At 52.8% G+C, this 12,066-nt stretch overlaps 1 protein-coding gene across 6 annotated transcripts in view; it reads right to left on the reverse strand.

Moving 5' to 3' along the window:
- Positions 1–12,066, reverse strand: part of ITPR1 (inositol 1,4,5-trisphosphate receptor type 1) — a 182,875-nt gene that overhangs the window by 47,138 nt on the left and 123,671 nt on the right. The window lies entirely within an intron of this gene.

Here is a 12,066-nt window from a genome sequence, read left to right on the forward strand (position 1 = left end):
AAGTCAGGCAACGTTGAACCCACTGGATTTCAGCCTTGCCTTGTTCCCGACTGTCACGACTCGCTGCCCTTGCACAAGAGCCACGACACAGAGGTCTGTGAGGTCTCCCCAGGGAGTCCATGGTCAGCAAACAGCTTTACAATCCACACACCTCAACAAAACCCAACAGAGCTGCAGAGCACATCAACCAGCCCAGTGAATGAGCCACACTGCTCTGAGGTGACGATACCCGAGATAATGTGATGGCAATTAATTAATTACACAGCCATGGAATGAAACTCAAACCCACCCACACGTGACACACACAGGGGTCTGACAGGACAGCTGTGCCCACCATGGCCAAGGACATCAGCACAGGGCTCTCCATCATCCTTAAGGATGGAGCAACCACCACCTGCACAAACTCACTCATTGCTGCGAGGGGATGGGAGCAAAGCCAGCACAGCATCCAGTCTGCAAGGCAGGGACACCATTCCTGCTCCTGACATCCAAAGGGGCCTAAAATAAACATTGACCAGCTACAGACTGGCCCACCATTCCTCCTCCTGACATCCAAAGGGGCCTAAAATAAACTGAAGGCCAAGTGGAAATGGCAGCACATTGACCAGCTACAGACTGGCCCACCATTCCTCCTCCTGACATCCAAAGGGGCCTAAAATAAACCAAGTGGCCAAGTGGAAATGGCAGCACATTGACCAGCTACAGACTGGCCCACCATTCCTCCTCCTGACATCCAAAGGGGCCTAAAATAAACCAAGTGGCCAAGTGGAAATGGCAGCACATTGACCAGCTACAGACTGGCCCACCATTCCTCCTCCTGACATCCAAAGGGGCCTAAAATAAACATTGACCAGCTACAGACTGGCCCACCATTCCTCCTCCTGACATCCAAAGGGGCCTAAAATAAACTGAAGACCAAGTGGAAATGGCAGCACATTGACCAGCTACAGCCTGGCCCACCAGGGAGCACCAGCAGCCCCTCATCACCTCAGTCAAGTTGTGTTTAGGTAATGTGGTTTTTTGACAAAACCATCCCACCTTTCTTTAGAAGGCAAAGATTATGGACTATGTCTGTCTATAGTCTATTCCAGTGGTAAATAACTGTTAAACTATGTGATTAAGCTACTTCTTATGTCACTAACTTCCAGTCACTGATATTTTTTTTCTGTTTCTTCTGCAGTTATTCCCAGGAACTTGGTCTCCTCTCCCCTTCTGACTATTTACATACTCTGTGAAATGTTTACCTAATGTTTTTTGCTAAACTGAAAATACTATTTTTGCTTGCTGGCTTTTTATTTCAGCTTTAATATCATTTTCTGTGGTGGTTATTTTTTGGCATGTTCTTAAATATTGCAGATCATTAACAAGCTGGATTGAAGAACCACATTTAAAACAAAAATAAATCAGCAAAGAACTGGCACACTTCCTAGCATTAACATTTCATTCCAGGACCTTTGACACATGTGATATACATAATTTCCAGTGATGAGTGGAATTGAAGCTCAGCTCCCTCCCAGCAGTTCAGGGGAGCAGGATCACCAAGGGCAGGGACAAATGCTCCTTAACATGACTCATGTACCACCAATTGGTGAAAAAATGGATTTTAACCAGCAGAACTGACATCTGTCCTTAGGAGAACAAAGCCAGAAACCCCAGCAGGCTGGTGCCTTTGTGGGAGGAGCCCAGAGCAGAGAGTCAGGGAACTAATCCACTATAAATGGAACTAATCCACAATAAATTTAATGATGAGTGAGTTTGTGCCCAGTGTAGGATCGTTAAATGGGAAAAAAACCAGGAACCAGCTGAAGGCAGCTTATTTCTAGCACTTGCCTTTGAAAGCCTGGCCCAGTTTGGCCTGTGAGTGCTGTCACCTTTCCTGGGGACACCTTTCCTGGGGACACCTTTCCCTGGGGACACCTTTCCCTGGATCTGCCTCCCAAGTCATGGCTGTTTTGCCAGCCAGGAAGAGGAACAACTGTTGGACTGGTTTGTATGGAACAGTTTGACTTCCTGCCCCAGACTGTAATTCCAGGCTGGCCTGGCTGAATGATCATGTGAAAACAGAACCCAAACCCACAGCAGGCAGTGGCCTCGAGCACATCTGCCCAGCTGTGTTTCCTCCCCAGAGGGGTGGCCTGACCCGAGGCCACCAATCCCACAGCAGAGCAGGGAATGTTTTGGGGACCACACCCTCTCAAAGCTGTCCCACCACAGCACTAAGCCCTGCCACACCATCCAACAGATCCCAAAGAATTTCCCAGGGAAACAAATATTTGATTGCCAAGGAAGAAGGAAAAGCAAAGCCCCAGCAAACACCTTGCCAGTTAAACTGTTGGCATCTCCTTCCCCATCTCTCTAGTGCCAGTGACCAGAAAGCACCCCCTGAACCTGGTGAGCCAGGGAGATTTCAGAGAGGAAAGTCCCTCCAGAGAGAGGACAAAGATCAGTGATCTGGCTCCAACTCAGGACATTTTATTCCAGCATTAGGGAGAAATTATTAGCAGGACCTCAGCTCAGGTTATCCAGCCAAGCTGCCAACATGAACTAAAGCACAACTTGGTGCTACTTCATCTCTGCAGGAAGAGTTTGCCACTCCCAGACTAATTCTTAGAGCTGGACTACTTCAAAAAAGCCACATTTTAGGAGGAACTGCACTAACACAAGCACTGAATTAAGCACAAATGGCAACCCTCTACATTCTGCCTAAACATATTGCAAGGGCTTCCACTGCAGAGAATTCCCACCTAACTTTGCTTTCTCTCCCTCCTCATTTGTTTGTTTAAAAGATCACTAATCCCTGTCTCTTGAAATCCCTCATACATCCTGGCTCACTGCAGATCCATCACTTTGGGTGTGAGTGATGGGTATCATTAGTCTTGCATAGCTCAAGGAAATTGCAGCTGAAATATTTCACGCTGAACACACTTCACAGTTTGAAATAAACCCATAAGGAAAATCTCCCAGAACACCTCAATTGCCTGGGTTTTTTTTGCAAACTGTAAAATAAACTTCATCCTGAAAGCAGAAGGAGGACTTCCCAGCTCTGTTTTCCACAAATAAAACAAAACTCTTTGTGCCAGGGGCATCCACACACCACCCTGCATGGCTCTGGAGGTTCTGGTGTTTTTTGGTGGGTATGAGTGTCCAAAGCCTGACCTGGGGAAATGCTCATCTGTCCCCACCAGCTTTAAATCAGAGCAGCAGCAGAAGGACATCAGCAAGAGCCTTTATATCCTACATGTTCTCCTACTGCAACAGCCAAACTCTTGATGCAAATTCAAGTCATTTCGCCAGAGGAAAGCAAGAACAAACCTCACAGAGGTTTGGCTGCCTCATGCCCTGACAGAGCCACTACAACCCCCAGGACCAGGAGGTGACACTGGATGATTCTCAGGAGGTGGAGGCACCCTGGGGAACCACAGTGGGCTTTGGGCTGTGTGCTCACAGATGGCCTCAGGAGCGTGGGAGCCTGGCTGGGGCTCCTGCTGCCCAGGGTGGGGACACGCTGCTGGGCTGGGGCTCCTGCTGCCCAGGGTGGGGACACGCTGCTGGGCTGGGGACACGCTGCTGGGCTGGGGACACGCTGCTGGGCTGGGGCTCCTGCTGCCCAGGGTGGGGACACACTGCTGGGTTGGGGCTCCTGCTGCCCAGGGTGGGGACACACTGCTGGGCTGGGGCTCCTGCTGCCCAGGGTGGGGACACACTGCTGGGTTGGGGCTCCTGCTGCCCAGGGTGGGGACACGCTGCGGGGCTGGGGACACGCTGCTGCCCAGGGTGGGGACACGCTGCTGGGTTGGGGCTCCTGCTGCCCAGGGTGGGGACACACTGCTGGGCTGGGGACACGCTGCTGGGCTGGGGCTCCTGCTGCCCAGGGTGGGGACACACTGCTGGGCTGGGGACACGCTGCTGGGCTGGGGCTCCTGCTGCCCAGGGTGGGGACACACTGCTGGGCTGGGGACACGCTGCTGGGCTGGGGCTCCTGCTGCCCAGGGTGGGGACACACTGCTGGGTTGGGGCTCCTGCTGCCCACGGTGGGGACACACTGCTGGGCTGGGGACACACTGCTGGGCTGGGGCTCCTGCTGCCCAGGGTGGGGACACACTGCTGGGCTGGGGCTCCTGCTGCCCAGGGTGGGGACACACTGCTGGGTTGGGGCTCCTGCTGCCCAGGGTGGGGACACGCTACGGGGCTGGGGACACGCTGCTGCCCAGGGTGGGGACACGCTGCTGGGTTGGGGCTCCTGCTGCCCAGGGTGGGGACACGCTGCTGGGCTGGGGACACACTGCTGGGCTGGGAACACACTGCTGCCCAGGGTGGTGACACGCTGCTGGGCTGGGGCTCCTGCTGCCCAGGGTGGGGACACGCTGCTGGGCTGGGGCTCCTGCTGCCCAGGGTGGGGACACGCTGCGGGGCTGGGGACACGCTGCTAGGCTGGGGACACACAGCTAGGCTGGGGACACACTGCTGCCCAGGGTGGGGACACGCTGCGGGGCTGGGGACACGCTGCTGCCCAGGGTGGGGACACACTGCGGGGCTGGGGACACGCTGCTGCCCAGGGTGGGGACACACTGCGGGGCTGGGGACACGCTGCTGCCCAGGGTGGGGACACACTGCGGGGCTGGGGATACGCTGTTGGGTTGGGGACACGCTGCTGGACTGGGGTCACGCTGCGGGGCTGGGGACACGCTGCTGCCCAGGGTGGGGACACGCTGCGGGGCTGGGGATACTCTGTTGGGTTGGGGACACGCTGCTGGACTGGGGACACGCTGCGGGGCTGGGGACACGCTGCTGCCCAGGGTGGGGACACGCTGCGGGGCTGGGGACACACTCCCCAGGTCCCTCGCTCACCCGCGGGGCAGGAGTGCAGATCCCACTTCCCCACCGAGCTGGAGAGCTCTGTGTAGGTGTGAGAAACAAGGAAGTCTGCAGACTCCCCAAAAGAAAAAAAAAAGTGAAAGATCTTGTCGAGAGACAGAGGAATTAAAGAAAACCATAGCAACAAGTCAGTCCACCTACCCAAACCACCCACCCACCACCAGTTTCATTTGCTGACGCACTTCAAAAACAAGCTGGCTCCAACCCGCTCTGGAAGGTGAGCAAGCCCTGAGAGCTCATTAAATTCCCTTCTCAGCCACTCTGGTGTGCCTGCAGCTAGTGAGCAAGTGGGATATAAATAGAAGTTATATAACAGTGCTTTGTTGATTCCTGTGCTTACCAAAAAAAAAGGCAGCATGACCTTGTTTTGCTGAATAGCTTTGCCTCTGCCTGTTTGGGGAGGACTTTAATCCTGCTAGGGATCATCTGAAAAGTTCAGGTTGGACCTGGCTACCATGGAGAGGAATAGGGAGAATTAGTGGTTGTGCCCCTGCTCCTTGCAGGGCCAGGATCACGGTGGAATGCTGAGAGGATTGACACACAGGGGGTGGTACCAACAACCATGACCAACACAAGGCCCCCAGGACTGGAGAGCAGGACACAGCTGAACCCTGAGACAGCACCTCTCCTTTTCTCCACCCACACTGCTCAGTCACACAGATGGGCACCTCAAAATCCAAGCACCAAACCTCCCCTTGGCCAAAAAGACTGGAAGATGCTCTGCTAGAGGAATACTGATGGCCCAAATATACTTCAGAAAGCAGCATCAGCCGTAGCTCAGGTGGAAAGACGAGGTTGTGTCATTACCATCTCACCTCCTCCACCCTGTGCTCACTCTCACCTTTGCATCTCACTGCCCTGAATGGAAATGAAATCACCTCTGCAGGAAGGATTCCTCATAGTTTATTTTGAATGGGGTGGTATCCAACAGCTATGGGAGAGAGGCTTCCCTTGCTAAATGTGTTAAAATACACAGGGAGGACACGGAGCTCCTTCGGGCTTGGCATCCTGAGGCTCCTGTGGAGCAGCAGAGCAGCAGGGCAGAGGTTTCCTCAGCACTGACTCCATGGCTAGTGCAGGTCCTGTGCTTTGTCTGGAAGGCAACTGCACTGCCCAGGAGCTCAGGATTTGCAGAAGGTTCCGTTCTGGACAGGGCTCATTCAGCAAAGGACACAGATGATCTTTATGAGGCAGGTCCTCCTCAACTTTGATTTTTTTATGTCATGTTCTGAAGTAACACACCCAGAATGTGAAAAGAATTATGATGCATTTTAACTTGAGAAAAACTCGTTTAAATGGTGAAAGACAGAGGGGATGGCTGAACACATGCTGAGAGCTTCCTGCTTGTGCAGTAGTTTCCTAAACAGGGATCATTACAAAGATACAACTTAAATGGAATCCAAGAATTCTGCTTGCTATAAACAAACAGAACATTTAAATGACGTGTTTTATCAATGCCCAAAAGTCACCAAGTGCTATTTCCAAAAGTTTAGTGACCCAAAGCCTTTACCATCTCACACAACTGTCCGTGCTCACCAGTATCTGTCACTACTGCAAATCTGGGAAGTGATAAATCTGATTTAAGAAGTCCAAACCACAAACACTAAAGCACCAAGGTGTCACTAAACCTACATTTCATACCACCAACACTTCTGTGATGTTTTCCAAAGCTTTACCCCTATTATGCAGGGCAAATGCAGCCATAGAGAAAAACAAAGGGTTTGGGCAACCAAACAAGACATTTCTGTCATGGTATTTCACAGCCAACACTCAGTGAGCTCAAGGGCACAAACTGGTGACCAAGTCTCTGCTCCCTGCAGCCCAGGGGCTGGAGGTGACCTGTACCATGGGTGGGACCTCCCCAGCTCATGGGGAGCTTCCATGGGGCTCCTCAGTGCCAGAAACACAGACAAGAACTGCAGAGCTCTGAGTTCAATTCCTTTTGTGCATCAATCCTGTAGTTATTGAGTAACTACTGATCATCTCTGGACAGTCTGAGGCACAGGAAAGGAGACCAGAATTCAGCATGGTGGAGTTTCCCTGCTGGTGGCAATGCACGAGGAGAAATGGCAGTGGAGTCCAAGTCCCTGCATGGCACAAGGCAGAGCTGGAGACAAGAGCTGTGTCAGTCCAGGCCAGTCTTTCCCACCAAACCTGGCTGAGGAGGTGGCTGCTGGGCTTTCTGTACCTGCTCTGAGCCCATGGCAGCTGTCAGATGGGCACAGTGGTGCCACAGCTCCCACAGGCACACTAAACACTCAGCTCCTCTGTGCAGGCTGGACCAAAGAGCTCTGGAGGTTCAAGCAACTCAAGCCACAAGGCTTTTTGCACAGTCCCATCTCAAAGGAGCCTCACACATCGATGAGCTCCAAGTCTCAATTCCACACAATATGGATTCACTCCTGCCATGCCACGATGGACACACAGCTCTCCAGTCCAGCACCACCAGCTCCTCGGTGCTATCTCAAGCCAGGGTGGCCCCTGGTCCCCATCCCATACTCAGCTGCTGGGGGACATGGGGGTGTGGAGAACATCCCATCCTCATCCTCTGTGCAGGACCAGTGACCCAGATCAGATGCCTTAAAACCAGGAGCAAATCCCACTTCTTTGCTGAAAAATAACCCTTGGGTGCTGAGTCCCCTCACCTCATGCCCTGTGTCTGCAGCCCAGCTGGGGAGGGGATGTGGATGAAGGGGAAGGAAGGAACACTGCCCTCTGAAGTGGCAGACGTGCCTCCCATCACTCTGGGGCAGCACTTAAACAACGCCTGAGACACAACTAATGCCATCAACCTCACTTTACCTTCCCCTGCTGAAAATACCACCAGGAGCATGTGGGTAATTTGTCACGCAAGCCACTTTGGAGAAGATCCCTAATTAAAGGAGCAGGGTCTCCATGGAGAGGAGTTACGTAAGGGACTCCTCCTGCCACTGACTTCCCCGACCGAGGGAACCCGAAACCCGCAGAGGTGAGGCACAGGAACGGCACACCGAGTTTTATTTAGCAGATGAGAGACAGGCACTACAGGACAAGTCCTCAGCAATTTCCTCTGCTGTCAGTCATTTGCCAAGGTTGCCTGAGCAGAGGAGAGCTCTCTGTGCTGCTCTGAGTGCAGGGAATGAACTGGGGTTGATCCCTTCCCAGGGAGATGTGGCTTTGTGTCCCACAAGCAACGACACCGGCAACGCCAGCTCTGACACAGGGAACCCAAAGCAGCACCCCAGGAGGGGGTGCCATGCCAGCTGTGGCACAGGAATCCAAAGCAGCACCCCAGGAAGGGGTGCCACACCAGCTCTGACACAGGGAGCCCAAAGCAGCACCCCAGGAAGGGGTGCCACGCCAGCTCTGACACAGGGAACCCAAAGCAGCACCCCAGGAACAGGTGCCACGCCAGCTCTGGCACAGAGAACCCAAAGCAGCACCCCAGGAAGGGGTGCCACGCCAGCTCTGACACAGGGAACCCAAAGCAGCACCCCAGGAAGGGGTGCCATGCCAGCTGTGGCACAGGGAACCCAAAGCAGCACCCCAGGAAGGGGTGCCACGCCAGCTCTGGCACAGGGAACCCAAAGCAGCACCCCAGGAAGGGGTGCCATGCCAGCTCTGACACAGGGAACCCAAAGCAGCACCCCAGGAAGGGGTGCCACGCCAGCTCTGACACAGGGAACCCAAAGCAGCACCCTAGGAAGGGGTGCCACGCCAGCTCTGACACAGGAACCCAAAGCAGCACCCTAGGAAGGGGTGCCATGCCAGCTCTGGCACAGGGAACCCAAAGCAGCACCCCAGGAAGGGGTGCCATGCCAGCTGTGGCACAGGGAACCCAAAGCAGCACCCCAGGAAGGGGTGCCATGCACTGGCTGGCAGCTCCCTGGGTGCAGGGGACGCTCCCCCCTCAGAGGAGAGTGTGGGGCATCTCCCAGGGCTGCAGAACCGCTGACTCCAGCGCTGCCAGGGTGGGTGCCCAGGGTTACATAAATTAATGAAGGGTTGATGTAATTTGCAGCTCAGTGAGCTGCACTGTTTGTCAGGTTAATTTGTTGTCCGCTGCTGACCCTGAGCCTCCACCTCCTCCTCTGTGCCCACAGAAATGAGGGCAGGCTTCCCATCGAGAGCCAGGGCTCCCGCTGAGCCACGGGCTCACTGCACACAGCCACACACTGCCAGCACCAGCCCTGCTACCAAAGAACCTGACAGGGGTCTCAAGGGAGCTCCAGAAAGTAAAACCCAGGAAGTTTCCATCCAGAGAGCCATAAGTGGGCAAAGACGTTCCCAAAGCAGCTCATCTGCCACGGTCACCCCTCCAGCAAACACGGAGCAGTGTGGGATTCACTGCCACACACCAGCCCAGCCTCCTTCCTGAGGGAAACCAGGGGAGTTTTTTCTTGTCCTGCTTCTCCCCCACATTCATTTTCTTAACAATACCATAAAAATCCCTCCTGCCAGTTATTATAAGGAACACCTCTAGATTTGCTTTTCTGCAAGAGTTGGCAACCACCTGCTTTGCCTACCCTTAATACTGGCCCTGCCTGTACCTAATGAAACAGCAACACCTATTCCAGTTATCCCTCCCCAGCATCCCAGGGATATGTTCTCCCACTGAAGCTCATGGGAGTTACCCGGGAACTCCCATTATTAGCCATATTACAATCATCATGTGCAAGTTCCTGGGTGTTGGTACAAACCTTCTGCTTCACTCCAGGCCGAATTAATTTCCCGTGTGAAAACCTGGAGCTAAGAAAATGCCATGCAGGGGTGACACATTTCTGGCTTTGCTGCCAGAAAGTCTGTTTTACATAACCTGCCCCTATCCCACCAGTTTCCTATTTTCAAAGGCCTGTAGATAGAAGTAACTGAAGTTCATTAGAAATTATTCAAACTGAGCAACAGAACGAACTTGCTCAGAATGCTATAAATCAAAAGCTGCTAATAATAGCCCAAAAAATTGTGAAATGAAGATAAACTGTGTTAGACCTCAAAGACAAAGCTGGCTGGTTTGGCTAGGTCGACTTTCACAATGACAAATGGATCTGATGCAAAATGAACACAGTTACTAGTCCAAGGGCTGAAGATGACTCTTCCACTGGCAGTTACTGGAAACTGCCCAAGAACTTCGGAAAATCCACCCTGCAGGTGGCAGAGATGACCAAGCCCTACCTACCTACTCTGCAGAACTTACCAAAAGAACACAGATTAGAGAAAGATCAGGATAAAGGACACGTGAAGTATTGGGTCCATATTGGTAAGCACACCCAGTTTCCATAAGCAGGCAAATTCTGCAGCCTATTTTGTAAAACTGAAATCCTGTGAAGTGGGAGACCATCCCTTTGCTGCACTCAGTCCATCTTTACTGTGCTGTAGCCACAGGCTGCTGTTCAAACCCCATCAGCTTTGCAGCCTGGAGCTCTCCTGAGAGCTGGGCTGCACCAGAACCCTCTGCATTTTGAGCAGGTCAGCCCCTCTTCCCATGTGGAGACAGCAAAGCTTCATTACCTGAGCTCACCGTCTCGGGATACCAGTTTAACTTGGCCATCACATCACTCAGCAATTCCTCTGGGAGATACAGACCCAAGCTGCTGATTTTACTAAAGAGCAAGCCTCCACCTTTGCTTTGATTCCCAGCTGTTCTCCCAGAAGTTCAGCTTTGTGGTTGGTGTTTTTTCCATTGGCTTTCATGACCAAAATCCTACTGAGAGATCAGAGTGCTGAGTACAAGCTGTTCCCAAGTGCCACTACCCCGTCCCCACGGGCCCTGACGGTGCTGGAGCCACAGCAAGGCACCAGAAAGCTCTGTCCCCACCACCAGGAGTGTAACCAATGCAGAGGGAAGCCAGGGAACATGAGCACTGATAAACCTTTTTTGCCTGTGGAGTGTTCTAGCACAGAACATCTACACCCCAACCGCTCCACGAGGTATTTTCAGTAACATCTCCTCTGTGCTTTGCATGCATGAGGAAGAGCTCCTGGGTGTGTCTGAGCCCTCAGAGCTCCCAGCATTAGCTGTAGGCACCACAAGTCATTTGGTTCTAAAACATTTTGTACTTAAAAGCAGCCCACAGCACAGCAGAGCCCCCTCCCTCCCGTCCTGGAGCACGTACACGCACTGAGGGACTGCTGGCTGCCCCCAGCACGCCTGCAGACACCTGCCAAGCACTCATTCCTGAGTGGGAAAGGATGGAAACACTTCCTCAGGTTTGGGGAAGCACCACACAGGAGGGCAGGAGTGCAGCAGAGCCTGGCAGGAGCGGCACACCCTGCCCTGAGCACCCCACACCAACGGCTCCTTCCTGACCACAGGGCTCCTGCACAGCCTCCCAGCCACAGCACAGGCAAACCAAACACCTGCCTTTCTGGGGAAAAAGGTGGGGATGGCAGATGTCCCTGTTTGCTCTGACCAGGAGAGTTAAGGAATCTGCACAGTGGGAAGTGACTTTGCTCAGTCCATCAGCCCTGAGGTCCAGCACAACCAAAGCATCTTTACCCATCTGGCTGATGCAGTTTGTTTGTCCTTCCAGCATGACAGGGTGAGGTTACCTGAGGCTCCCTGAGAGCTGGGAATATGAAAGCTCAGCTTCCTTTACATTAGAGAAGAGCAGGAAATCTAAAGGAGTGACTGTCCCCAAGGACAACTGTCATTGCAGTTTAAGGTGACATGGGATTTTCAACACTCAATTCCCACCTCCTCTTTTGCAAAGAAGTTTCACTCCAGAGCATATAAATAGGGGGAAAAGGGGGTACTGATTACAGAGACAAAGCAAAGGAGCCCAAAGACATTCCCTGTCCTCTCAAGGGAAGTTTGCATGGACACAAGAAGTGCTGCTGTAGGGATGTAGTCAGTGTGTGTTTGAACCACACTGCTCAACTATAACCAGTCAGGATTCAGCCCCACAGACAGTCTGCAAACACAATACATGCAAAGCCAAAAGAATAAGTTATCATGTGTACAATCACCTTTGCAAGCAAGTTTTGCTGCAGTCAGGTTTTACTTTCTGTTTGGAAGAGCCCTGTGTGAGCTCCTTGGTGTGTGCCCACTGTGATCCACACCAGGCACAATTTTCATTTAGGGGACTCAAGTCCTTATTGAAAACACAGAAATGAAGAACAGCAAGACTGCAGGAGAACAGAGGGGGCCTGGAGTTCACCATACACTTATTTCAGATTCCAGTCTGAAATCCAACAGCTTGATGGGAAGGTCTC

This window comes from Pithys albifrons, chromosome 3, assembly GCF_047495875.1.
Source record: "Pithys albifrons albifrons isolate INPA30051 chromosome 3, PitAlb_v1, whole genome shotgun sequence".
Lineage (NCBI taxonomy): Eukaryota > Metazoa > Chordata > Aves > Passeriformes > Thamnophilidae > Pithys > Pithys albifrons.